Genomic DNA, 12,386 nt, shown 5'->3' with positions numbered 1-12,386 from the left:
AGCCGGGTTGAGTTTGAGATTATACCTGCGAAGCCTTTCAAAGAACTTTCTTAAATCTTTAACATGGTCGGCCTGACTTTTTGACTTAATAATCACATCATCCACGTAGACCTCAATCTTCTTATGCATCATATCATGAAACATTGTGGTCATGGCTCTCATGTATGTTGCTCCAGCATTCTTCAAACTGAACGGCATCACTCGATAACAATAAGTTCCCCATGATGTGATAAAAGACGTCTTCTCTGCGTCGTCGTCATCCATAATGATCTGGTGATATCCGGCATAGAATCCACAAAAGAGACAACCTCGTGTTTAGCACAGTTGTCTAAAAAAATGTGGATGTCGGGCAGTGGAAAATCATCTTTCGAACTGGCTCTGTTCAAATCACGGTAATCAACACACACTCGAATTTTGCCATCTTTCTTTGGTACGGGAAAGACATTGGATAACCACATGGGATAGCGAGCTACTCGAATTACTTTGGCTTCAAGTTGTTTCATGATTTCCTCTTTAATTTTAATACTTACATCTATTTTAAACTTCCTCAACTTCTGTTTAATAGGAGGGAATGCGGGATCAGTTGGCAATTTGTGAGCCACTAATTCAGTGCTTAAACCCGGCATATCATCATAAGACCATGCAAAAACATCCTTATAATCTATTAATGCTTGAATCATTTCATCTTTTAGCTGTAGCAAAACATGTACACTGATTTTAGTTTCCCTAACATCTTCTTGATCCCCTAGATTTATTGGCTCAGTCTCATTCAAATTAGGATTCGGTTTGTCTTCAAACTGTTCCAACTCTTTGCTTATTTCTTCTAATGCTTCTTCTTTATCATATTCCCCATCCTGCGTCATTACATCTTGATTAGTTTGGATTTTAAGATCAGGCTGAAAATTCCGCATGCATGTCATATCATTAGAATCAGCATAAAGAGAACTGTGTAAGAAAGAAAAACAAAATATATTAGACACGAAACAAAAGGGACATTGCATTTCATTTAATAAAAAGATAGAAGGGTTTAAACATAGATGCCAACATAACATAAGCAAACAAAAATCCTAATTACAACCCTAAAATAACTCGGATAAATAGAAAGAACAACAAAATAAACTACCAAAACTCCCTCCTGACAGGGAGAGGAGTGACTTCCCAATTATTGAGCCGGACAAATGGACCTATGAATTGCACGTCTGCCATACTGGTACCTTCTCCTACTTCGACCATATCAACTTCAATAAAAAGGTTCTGGAAGTCATCAACCAATTCAACTTCAAATTCCACATGCTTCGTGACACCGCTCTTAACAAATGATTCACTGAGTAGTGGCATTGGGCGAGGGAGTGACCATGTTTCCTTTTTCCTTACCTTGGCTTTCTTCAGATCTTCAGCTGTAGGCTCAAATCCCAGACCAAACGTGCCCACGTTCTCACTTAGACATATAGGATGAACTATACCGTGTAGAGATGCTCCCAAACCCTTTCCGGGCTCAAATCCGTATTTCCAAAGTTTACTCACCATCATGATAGAAGCAGAAGACAATTGCGGTCCCGGTATAGCCTGCCATTCAAGGATACGATTCACTGGAACTGTATCAAAAATTTGATAGACGAATGTCTCCTCTACGTTATTTGCTTCAATAAGAGACAAGGGAGAATCTTTGTAGGCTGACAAATCTCCTTCACCATGAGTAACTACTTCTTGCCTGTCATGCTCAAACTTAATCATTTGGTGCAGTGTAGATGCAACCGCCTTGGCTTTGTGGATCCACGGCCTTCCCAACAACAGATTGTAAGAGGATTCTACATTCAATACTTGAAACTCTATGGCGAACTCAACAGGCCCTATGGTCAACATTAGTTCTATTTCGCCAATGGAATTTGATTTTGCACCATCGAAAGCCCTAACACATACATTGTTGGGCCTGATCCTGTCAGCACCAATATTTAACTTTTACAAAGTAGAAATAGGACAGATATTTGCACCTGAACCTCCATCAATCATAACATGAGTGACGTTGAAATCTTCACACTTCACTGTAATGTAAAGGCCCCGATTATACCCTGTACCTTCAACAGGCAATTCATCGTTAGAAAAGCTGATCCGATTGACTTCAAAGATTTTTCCAACCATTTTCTCAAGTTGATTGATTGTAATCTCCCTTGGAACATATGCTTCATTTAATACCTTCAACAAAACATCACGATGCTCCTTGGAGTGCAACAGCAAAGATAAAAGGGAAATTTGAGCAGGGGTCTTCTTCAACTGACCTAATATTGAATACTCTGGAAATTTCATCTTTTTCAAAAATTCTTCGGCTTCTTATTCAGTGATAGTCTTTTTGATAGATGACAGTCCACTCACGGTTGGCTTGGACTTTCTTAAGCTTTCAGGCACGAAACATCTTCCTGACCTATCAAATCTCCTACCTCATCTACATCTTCCACAACTCCTTTCCCGTGATAGTTCATCACAGTCCGCCCATAATTCTAGGGAACCCTTTTTGTATCAACTATCGGAGGTTGGGTCACCGGTTCGAGGAAATAGGCGCTGCCAGCGCTCCTTTCACCGTCAAGATGGACTGACTCAGAGCTCCCACCACTATCAACTTAGGTTTATCATGACTTAAATCAACATGCCTTATGGCGCCCTGTACTGTGCTCAAGGGTTTCTTTGTGCTTTCTTGGGCTTTACCTTCTCTCATTCCTTCCTAGCTCAATGACATTGCTTTCAAAGACTCCGCTACATTCACCGATTTCTCCTCAATGGTCTGTATCTTGACAATAGGCTTATAACCCCTCGAAGAATCTTTCCCGTCATATATCAATTCTAGCATATTGGCTTCAGCATGGGTTGGCAGCGGATTCTGGTTAATGTTTGGACCCTCCGGGGCCTGGACCAGCATCTGATTTGTATCAATTAAATCTTGGACAGCTCTCTTTAAATGCCAGCATTTTTCGATATCATAGCTTGGCATATCAGAACAGTACGCACACCTTAAAGAATAATCAAAATTCCTCGGAGGTGGATTTGAAAGCCTTCCTTGAATTGGGCTTAAAACCATCAACTTTCTCAACCTATCGAACAAACTAGCATATGACTCCCCAAGAGGTGTGAATTGATTTTTGACCGCCTTCTCCTTCTTATAATCGGGCCTAGGATAAAAACTGGGTCTAGAGGGGTTTTGGAAATTTGGTGGAGCGAATGGGCGATTTTGTGGAGCTTGCGCGCACCACTGCGGGTAAGAAGGGGTTTAGGCATATGACTGCGCGCTATATACTAGGTACGGTGGTGGTGGAATGGAATATAAAGGGTTTTGTGGAGGGCAGTAATGGTGGGGAGGAATATATGGAGCTTGGGTGTAGACTTGGGCTTGGGATTGGGGATAGGGGAAAGGTGGTCTTTTGGGATAAGAATGGGTTCCAGCTACGATAGTTGACACATCATCTTTCTTCTTCTTACCTCCAAATGCGCCACATCCACCTTGAATCGCTTGTGTGGTAGCTTTTAATGCGGCAAAACTCACTATTCGGCCGGTCTTAATTCCGTCTTCTATCATCTCCCCCATTTTGAGAACTTCCATAAAAGATTTTCCCATTGACGGAAGTAAATACTGAAAATAGGTCTCATCCTGCGCCTGAATGAAAATTTCTACCAACTTAATTTCTTTCATTGGAGGCTTTACCCTAGCGGCCTGTTCACGCCACCTTATCGTGTATTCCCTAAAACCTTTAATTCTCTTTTTCTTCATGTTGACCAAGGATTTTTCGTCCTAAATCAAGTCGATGTTGTACTGAAAATGTTGAACAAATTCAGAAGCCAAATCATCCTAGCTGTTCCATTTATCGATATCTCGATCGATAAACCATTCTGAGGCAAGATCTGAAAGACTCTCGCCAAAGAAGGCCATGAGCAATTCTTCCTTTCCTCCTGCAGCCCTCAACTGGTTGCAATAACGTCTTAAGTGTGCTACGGGATTGTCGTGTCCTGCATACTTTTCGAACTTAGGCATCTTAAAATCGGGGGGAAGATTGATGTCTGGGAACATGCAAAGATCTTTATAAGAAACACTCCTATAATCTCCAATCCCTTGCAGATTTCTCAGAGCCTGCTCTAAACTCTTCAGTTTTCGGACTATGATATCCTGTTCCTCTGCTGCGACAGGTTTCTCCGTACCAAATGGAAATGAAGGCGGTTGAGTGTACCCATACGGTTCATTCATTTGCAAGGTAGGCTCTGGAGCATAATACTGACCATCTGAAACCTTTAGTACTGGCTCACTAGCAGACCTGGGAAGCCTCATTGTGGGACACGCAACATATATGGGAGTTTCATGTGGTGGCAGAGCCAGGAATACCGGTGTAATCGGTGGCGCTGGCTGAGCAGCTGGTCTTGATTGGGGAGCTGCCAAGGGCACACCAGAACTGCCAGGATAATAATATCGCGGAGGGAATCCTGGCGCGTGCTCAGGTGACTCAGTAGGAGCAGAGAATTGTGCCTGAGAGAGCGGTGGACAATTAGAGATATTCCCAAGACCTTCAGGGAATGGAGGAGGAGGTATTTCGCTGGCCCATGCCCCGTGAAAATCTATCAATTGTTGCCTGAGCCTTACTACCTCAACATTGAGTTCAGAACTTTCTTCCCTATGATCCTGATCCGGGTCAATGAGCGAATTTTCAATCTCCCTGTTAGCCATGGGTGACTAGCCAGAGTGCTGCAAACCTACCACTGTTATCTGAAAGAACATGCTCATCAAAGACGACATCCGTTAGGATTAGAGCACACAACAAACTTAGGAATCACATTGGTAAAATTGCCCTAAATTCAAACTCATTTCTATCAACTTTTGAGGGTAGCGAGGTCATTTTAACATCATCCTGATTTTTGTCTACACTATTTTTTTATCTACACTTATTATTATTTTTTTCTTTCCCTCTCTTTTCTTATTTTTTTCTTCTTTTTTTTCGTATCAATCTCTGCTCTTTTCTCTTCTCTCGTTATCTACCTTTATTTTATCATTCTTTATGGCTTTTGTTTTTCTTTAAAAGAGGAAAAATAATGAAAAACAACGAAACAAAATGATTAGATCGAACCCAAAAGTAGGTTGCCTACGTATCATGTTGTATATGAATCAGATCTTGCGTAGTTCGGGCAGCATGTGCATAAACATTACCCATTTTTATTTTTATTTTTATTTTTATTTTTATTTATTTATTTATTTATTTACGAAAATAAACAAACCTAGGAAAGATGTAACATTAAAACATTTTGAAGAACAAAAACGTACAAAAGTTTGGGACCATTTTAAAACCAAAAAACAAATACGAAACAAGATTATAGACCCCCTAAGGCAACGTAGGTGAAATTACTAATAAAGACTCTAATACCAAAAACAACTTGACTTCGACTTAAAGCAGACACTACCCTACCCTGACAAACACATAAAAGACTCAAACTGATTAAAGATAAGAAGTGCTCTTTCAAACTGGTGTTCTGCGTGATGACCTTGGCAGATATGGACCTGCCTCTGAAGTTCTCTTTCTCCCATTTAAACTTTGTAGCATATCCTGTAAAGACACCCTGATACCAGGGAAGAAGCTTTGGGCCTGTATTCCTGCTTCATGAGGAGTGCACTTGGAAAGATTATTCTGACACTTTTCTACCGTCTTGAACAAATCTGCTAGCTGAACCCTCATTGTTTCCACTTTGGACCCTACACTTTCATCCTGATGATCGTCTACTATGCATTCTTCCTGTATTCTCCCTCTAAGCTGCGCTGGTAAGGGTTGACTGATACCCCGAAGGATAGATTGAAGCCAAACCTCATATCCCTGAGTGTGGCCCAGATTATCCAAACTTTCTTTGTGTGTGTCCACACCCAGCTTTGTTGCATGCTTCTAAAACTGCTCGTACTTGCTCTTACCTAAGTCTTGGTCCTTGAAGTACTCAACATTCTTCAGAAGATCCACTGCTGGTGGCACGTCCTGCAGCCTATCCAACTGACGCATTACCCTAGAAAGACTGTATGGTCTAGTGCAATTGAGCCCTAACATAACTAAAGGGAGCTGCGTCTGACAACCCAACAATACTATCTTTGAGCGAAGCCACAGATAAGTCCACAAAATGTTATCCCTGGTTCTCGACTCAAGAAATTCAATCCAAGCGTCGACTCCCACGGGTAACGAGAATTTATCCAAACGCAACCTGGAGTCCATGGCTTTCACTCGATTGGAACTACAACGATCTAACACGTCTGGTCTAACTAAAGAAGGCGCATGCAAATGCTCCATCATCCATAACTGCAGTATCAGGTTACTGCCCTCAAAAAATCTCCTTCCCCCCTTCACTTCGGTTAAAGCCTTATATATTTCTGTTAAGATCATGGGCATAAGAATAAACCTTCCCTTTTGAATAATGCCCTTGTCGTTTTGATCCTTATGAAATAGGGCCATCACCACAGATTGCAAACGGGTATTAATACGTTTTTCTTCTAGTGGAAACACTAAAGTACCTAACAAAGCGAGGGTGAAGACTTCAAGATGCTTTCTCTCCCACTTCTCCTTAGTCACATGAAATTCATCCCAAAAGCAATCAAAACCTTTCGAGGGCCCGAATCTAGCGAACAAAATATCTAGGAAAACCCACAAGTCACTTAAACAACCCAAACGGATACCCTTACTTTTTAATCCACAAGACTGCAAAAATCTCACGCCAGTATGATTTTGTGCTCGGATCATATCCTTCTCGATATAGGGCAAATGCAACAAACCGGATATTTCTGCCAAAGTAGGATTCATTTCACATTCCCCAAACCTGAACACCAAACTACTTGGATCCCAAAAGGTCAACAAAGCCTCTATTAAATCTGGACGAGGGGTAACATGCAGAAGTTCCGTAAGATCACCTAATATTTTAACCAGTTTCTGCTGATCAACATAGTTAAACATTTCCCACTATTTGATTAACTTTTGGGGCGCCTTGACAACTATCAGAACTCTAGACTTGGTGGATAAATCCATCCTGTAATAACACATAAGACATTATCTCAAAAATTCGACAGGAGTAGAAGATTCCCAACCCTTGGGATTTTTGACGCAAACATATGTCGATGGGATAGACCACATTCACGACTCCAATTTGCCGAACAGAAGTACTGAGCGAAATTAGTCTACTTGGCAAACCACTCTATATTACGGGACGAGAGACCTAGGCTAATACTAAGACCAAGGCCGATACAAAAATTACCGGACCCGCTGAGGGTTGCCTACGTATCCCCACCCAAGGAAAGGGAATCAGGTATACGTAGTTCATCCAGATTGGACAATGAACGATTAACTACTAAATTGACCCTAACTTAAGAGACACGAATAAAAGCTTTTTGAATTTTCAACTAGACATTTCAACTAAGACTGACACCACCAATTATGAAGAAAAATCTTTTTGACATTTTTGTTTTTGACAAATAAGTAGAAAAGGCAAGCAAAACTTTTCTCTTTTTCTTTTTTTTCATTTTTTTTTTTGAATTTACAGTACTTTACAAAACGTAAAAAAAATCTCTTTGAGTTTTTGGATTGTGAAAAACAAAAGTCATAACGAATTCTAAAATAAACTACGACATTTCTTTTTTTTTTTTCATTCCATTCGACTTACTTTTTCTATTTTTTTTCTTTTTCGTTTTTGCCTACGCACATTACTCCTAACAAAATTATTTTTTTTTTCATATATATATATATATATATATATATTCAAAAATCAGTTCATCAAATGACCACGTTACCCTTAAAAATGCAACAGTTAGCACGTAGGGATGCTTTAGAGGGGAGTCTCCTACAAAGGTCCATGTGGGTCCCGCTAGGCCTCCGTATGATGCACATAAGCATGACCTAAAGGCTGACCTATGTTGTGGTTTACTAACAAGGCTGTTCGGAGGAACGTATGGTCGATAGTAGCTGCTTTGCTTTCCACCTACTCCATAACACCGACGGCTCCCCCCCTAGAATAAGGGTGACTCAACTAGAGGTCGTGTACAACACGTGTACTACGGACTTGTGGCAGAAAGAAGACCGGGGTGTGGACTCATGATGACAGATATAAAGCGGTAACACATAGGATAAATACTATAAACAAAGAGCACGAAAAACGCACAAAAGTGAAAACAATAACACAAACAAAATCACAAACAATGCGTATACACTCGTAATGCCAAACAAAGCAGATACGACTCCAAAATAGCTCGAATTCTCGTACTAGGTCCCCAGCAGAGTCGCCAGAAGCTGTCACACCCCCTTTTTTACGTACTCTAAAAATGGTTGTATTTTTAAGTCCGAAAGGGTTTTATTATTTAAGTGACAAGAAATAAAAATTTGTTTCGGAAAAAGATTATTTATTCAGAGTCGCCACTTGGCATAATCTAGTGTGTCAAGTCACCTTTGGAAAATCCTTTTCGAAATCATTTGACTCTTAAACTGATTTGCGAACAGAGACTCCGGCTAAGGAATTCTATTGACCGAGGGGAAGGTGCTAGGCACCCCTCGATCCCGTGGTTCAACTACGGTCGCTTGGTAAAGTGTATCGACTATTTTGGCATTATGAAATGTATAAACCACAAAAAAGAACGCAAAATAATCAAATAATAAACAAAACAAAAATATTCCAAAAAAACGTAAAGTCCAGTCCAATTATACAGTCCGAAAAATAGAAAAAATACGAAAATATAAATCCTAGTCTAAACTAAATCTAGACTAAGCTCCAATGCCTTACCCGATGCCGCGGGCCTTCATCACGATCATTTTCCGCCAACATGATACGTCGGGGCATTCCCCGGTGAACAAATACAAGTGATCTCAGGGCATTCCCCGGCTAAATGAATTCATTTGAATCAAATACAATAAACTAGAAAGTCACATTCACACGCACATTCCAACATCCAACGAAACACTTATTCCTAAATTTTGCCTACTCGAACCAATGATTGCCTACCCCTCGATCTATCATGATACTATCCAATTCGACAATATTCAATAATGAATCAAAACAGAAAACTTCAACTTATTCGATTATCAATTTTCGATCCCGACCCCCAAATCAACAAGTTTAATTCTCAAGCCATGGTTAACAAATTTTTGATTATCAAACCACTTTTAAGAATCTAAACTCAACATCAAAACATATACATCCAACGAAGATTCAAGCATTTAAACACACCACTCCTACGTATCCACAACAACGATCAATATCTTACTAAAAAATTCAATCAAAACCAAAATCACAGCATTAACCGAAATTAGAGAAAAAGAAAGAGTAGAGTTAAAGAGATGGACCTTAATAGAACTCGTTATCGTTAATAATAAAGAAAACTCGAGAGCCAAAAACCTCAAACGGAGAACCCCCAACGTCGAACACACCAAATCAATGTCCCAACATCGTCGTCCGAATAGAATTCTAAACAAGAAGAAAAACTCGAAGCTCGGAAAGCTAAAAGTGAAATAAGATCAGTCCATATCCGAACTGACGACGGAATAAACTGATTCCGGTGTAGGTGTCGTCGGAAAAAGCTCAAAAGATCAATACAAATGAAACAACCTCAATATCTGCCCGTGACCTTTTTTTTTCACTTTTTTCCGGCAGATTTCGCCGAAATCGAACTAAAGCCGGCCCAATTCGATCGGATTAAAGTCGGGTTCGTCGTTCCCGTCGCATCGGAACTCTGGCTAGCTCCGACAATGACGAAAAACAGAGTGAACCTGACCGCGACAACATTTTTCGGTGATATCTCGCCAGAGATACCTTTCTCTCCGATCTCACTGTTTTCCCTCCGACGACGCAGACAACGACAGGGGAAGCCGGATCTGATCGGCGGCTGGAGGAGAACGGTGTGGTTTGGTCTCTGGCAGCGTGGCAGCGCTGGTGTTGTTGTTGCCGCCGTTGGTAGCTCAGGTCGTTTGGTTGGTCGCCGGCGGCGGTCCAGTTCGTCGGTGGGTGGCGGGGATAGAGAGGATGGTTCAGGGAGAGAGAAAGAGAGGGATAGCCGGCGCTGAGCTGGCCAGCGTCAGCCATGAATGCCGACGGGGTCGTTGGACGGTCGCCGGCGAAGCTTGTTGAGAGAGAGAAAAAAAGTGTGTGTGGGGGGGTGTGACGTTGGGTAGGGTTAGGTAGGGGTAGGGAGGTGGTTTATTTTGATTGGGTAGGTTGTTAGGGTGTTAAAAGAATAAAAGTTTGTTAGGAATTTTGTTGAGAGTTACTTTCTGTATTTTTTGTGGGATGCAATCACGTGGGTGAGGGTGCATGATATGATAAGATAAAAATGAATAAAATCGAACTTTTGAGGAAGACAAAATTACGTGTCTACACCTGTACGAGACAAAAAGTTTGCCTTTTTTAAGAAAAAAAAAAATACCACACCACTATTTGGCTCCCTGTACGAGATTTATTATTAATTTGTGTATTGATTAGTCCACAAAATACTACTTCTAATATAAACAAAAGAATTTGTGATTGGTACAGCAAATTGACCAAGTTTTTCCTTTAAATAATTTCATAAGTAAGATTTGAAAAGGATCAAGTGTATGCAGATATTTTCGAAGAATCGTCACTTAAATCCAGTAAATCAATTTAGTTATAAAAATAAAAAAAAACATGACTGCTAATAAAGAAACTAGAACATAGCATGTATTAACAAAATAAAAGATTTCTAAATCTCGTGATCTTAAATTAAAGTAATGTCAAATGTATTAAAATCTTATAGTCTTAAACATATCATGTGATAAGTTGGAGTATTGTTGCCTAAAAAGAAAATGATCATTTTTTTCCAAACAAGCTAAAAATAAAAACAAATCATTTTATTTTTTTTGAAACAGAGGGAGTACTTGTTAAGTTGTTATATATCCCATTGAATAAAAAATTAAAATATTTTTGTTTTGCAAATTAAAGGTAGTCTCGATAATTGGATCATGTCCAAAAAGATTCTCTTTCTTTTTTTAAAATAACAATTTTGCTCCTAAAATAACCCATATCTTATTATTTGTTTATTGAATTATTAGGTAACATAGTATAAGTGGCAGGCAGCTAATATAAAAAAATTGGTGATTGGTACAACAAATTGTCCAAGATTTTTTTGATATAAGGTAAATCTTTACATAATTGTATAAGTGACATCTGGGAAGGGTTAATGCAGATCTTGCCCCTGAAGATAGCGATGTTATTTTCGATGAACCTCGTTTAAATACAGTAAATTAAAATAATCTCTTTAATTTTATTTTAAAATATAATCACCTTTTAATAACTTGTTATCTTAAAACTACAGTTGATTTGTTCTTCCATTTAAGTATATAAATGCACTTTCCCCACATGGAACAATAATTGAAGTTGTCACCCCAATTTATCGGAAGGCAAACACTTCGTTAGACTCAGAGAGGATTTTTCTCTTGATTTTAATCTTTGATTACCTTCTTTTTTTCTTTTTTTTGATATACTCATTATTTGTGTTTTTTATACTCCCTCCGTCCCATTTTACCCGTTCTAAATTTTCTAATTTAATGTCTCATTTTACTTTTTCTTTTTTGCTTATCAAGATAAGATAAATTTTTTTCCATGTTTACCCTCTGCATTAATTACTTTTTCTTCAAATTAAAATGTGGACATGATTTAATAGGGGTACTATGATAAACTAGACATATTATTAATTATTTTTCTTAATCAATGTGTCATCACAATTTGGGACGAATAAAATGGAACGGAGAGAGTAGTATTTTGTTGAAGTGATCAGTTGCTTCTTTCCGACTTTCTTTTTGTATTCCCAAACTACCGTTGAAAGGTTAGTTTCCCTTATTTACTCATCTTTCTGAATTAATAACTATTAGTTGAGTGACGAATTGAATATCAACCTCAACTACTTAGCATATGTACTGATGTAAACACCTAATTTTTGACCAAAACCTAATGTTTTACGTCATTTTTAGTGTTTAATATATATATGTATTTTATTTTTAGGTCTAAGTTAGATATTTCAATTTTATCTTAGTTTAACAAAGTTTGTTTTAAAAATTTTGAAAACTACAAAAATAGAGTCACATTTTAAATAAGTTTCATTTTTAGTTTTTATTTATTTATTTATTTACTTTTAGAAGAAAAAAAAAAATTCTTCTTTCAATTTTAATAAAGAATGGTGTGATATTTCTTAATCATATTCCCAAGACTAGTTATTAGCTTATGTTATATTTTATTAGTTTTTAATTATTTTTATCTTATTAATAATAATAATAATAATAATTAAAAAAAATAAAAAAAATAAAAAATAAAAAAAAATAATAAAAAAATATATATAAAAAAAAAAATAAAAAAAATAAAAAAAAAAAACCTAAACTACCCAAACCACCCACAAT

Source organism: Capsicum annuum, chromosome 9, assembly GCF_002878395.1.
Source record: "Capsicum annuum cultivar UCD-10X-F1 chromosome 9, UCD10Xv1.1, whole genome shotgun sequence".
Taxonomy (NCBI): Eukaryota; Viridiplantae; Streptophyta; class Magnoliopsida; order Solanales; family Solanaceae; genus Capsicum; species Capsicum annuum.
Note: the sequence above shows the minus strand (reverse complement) of the source record.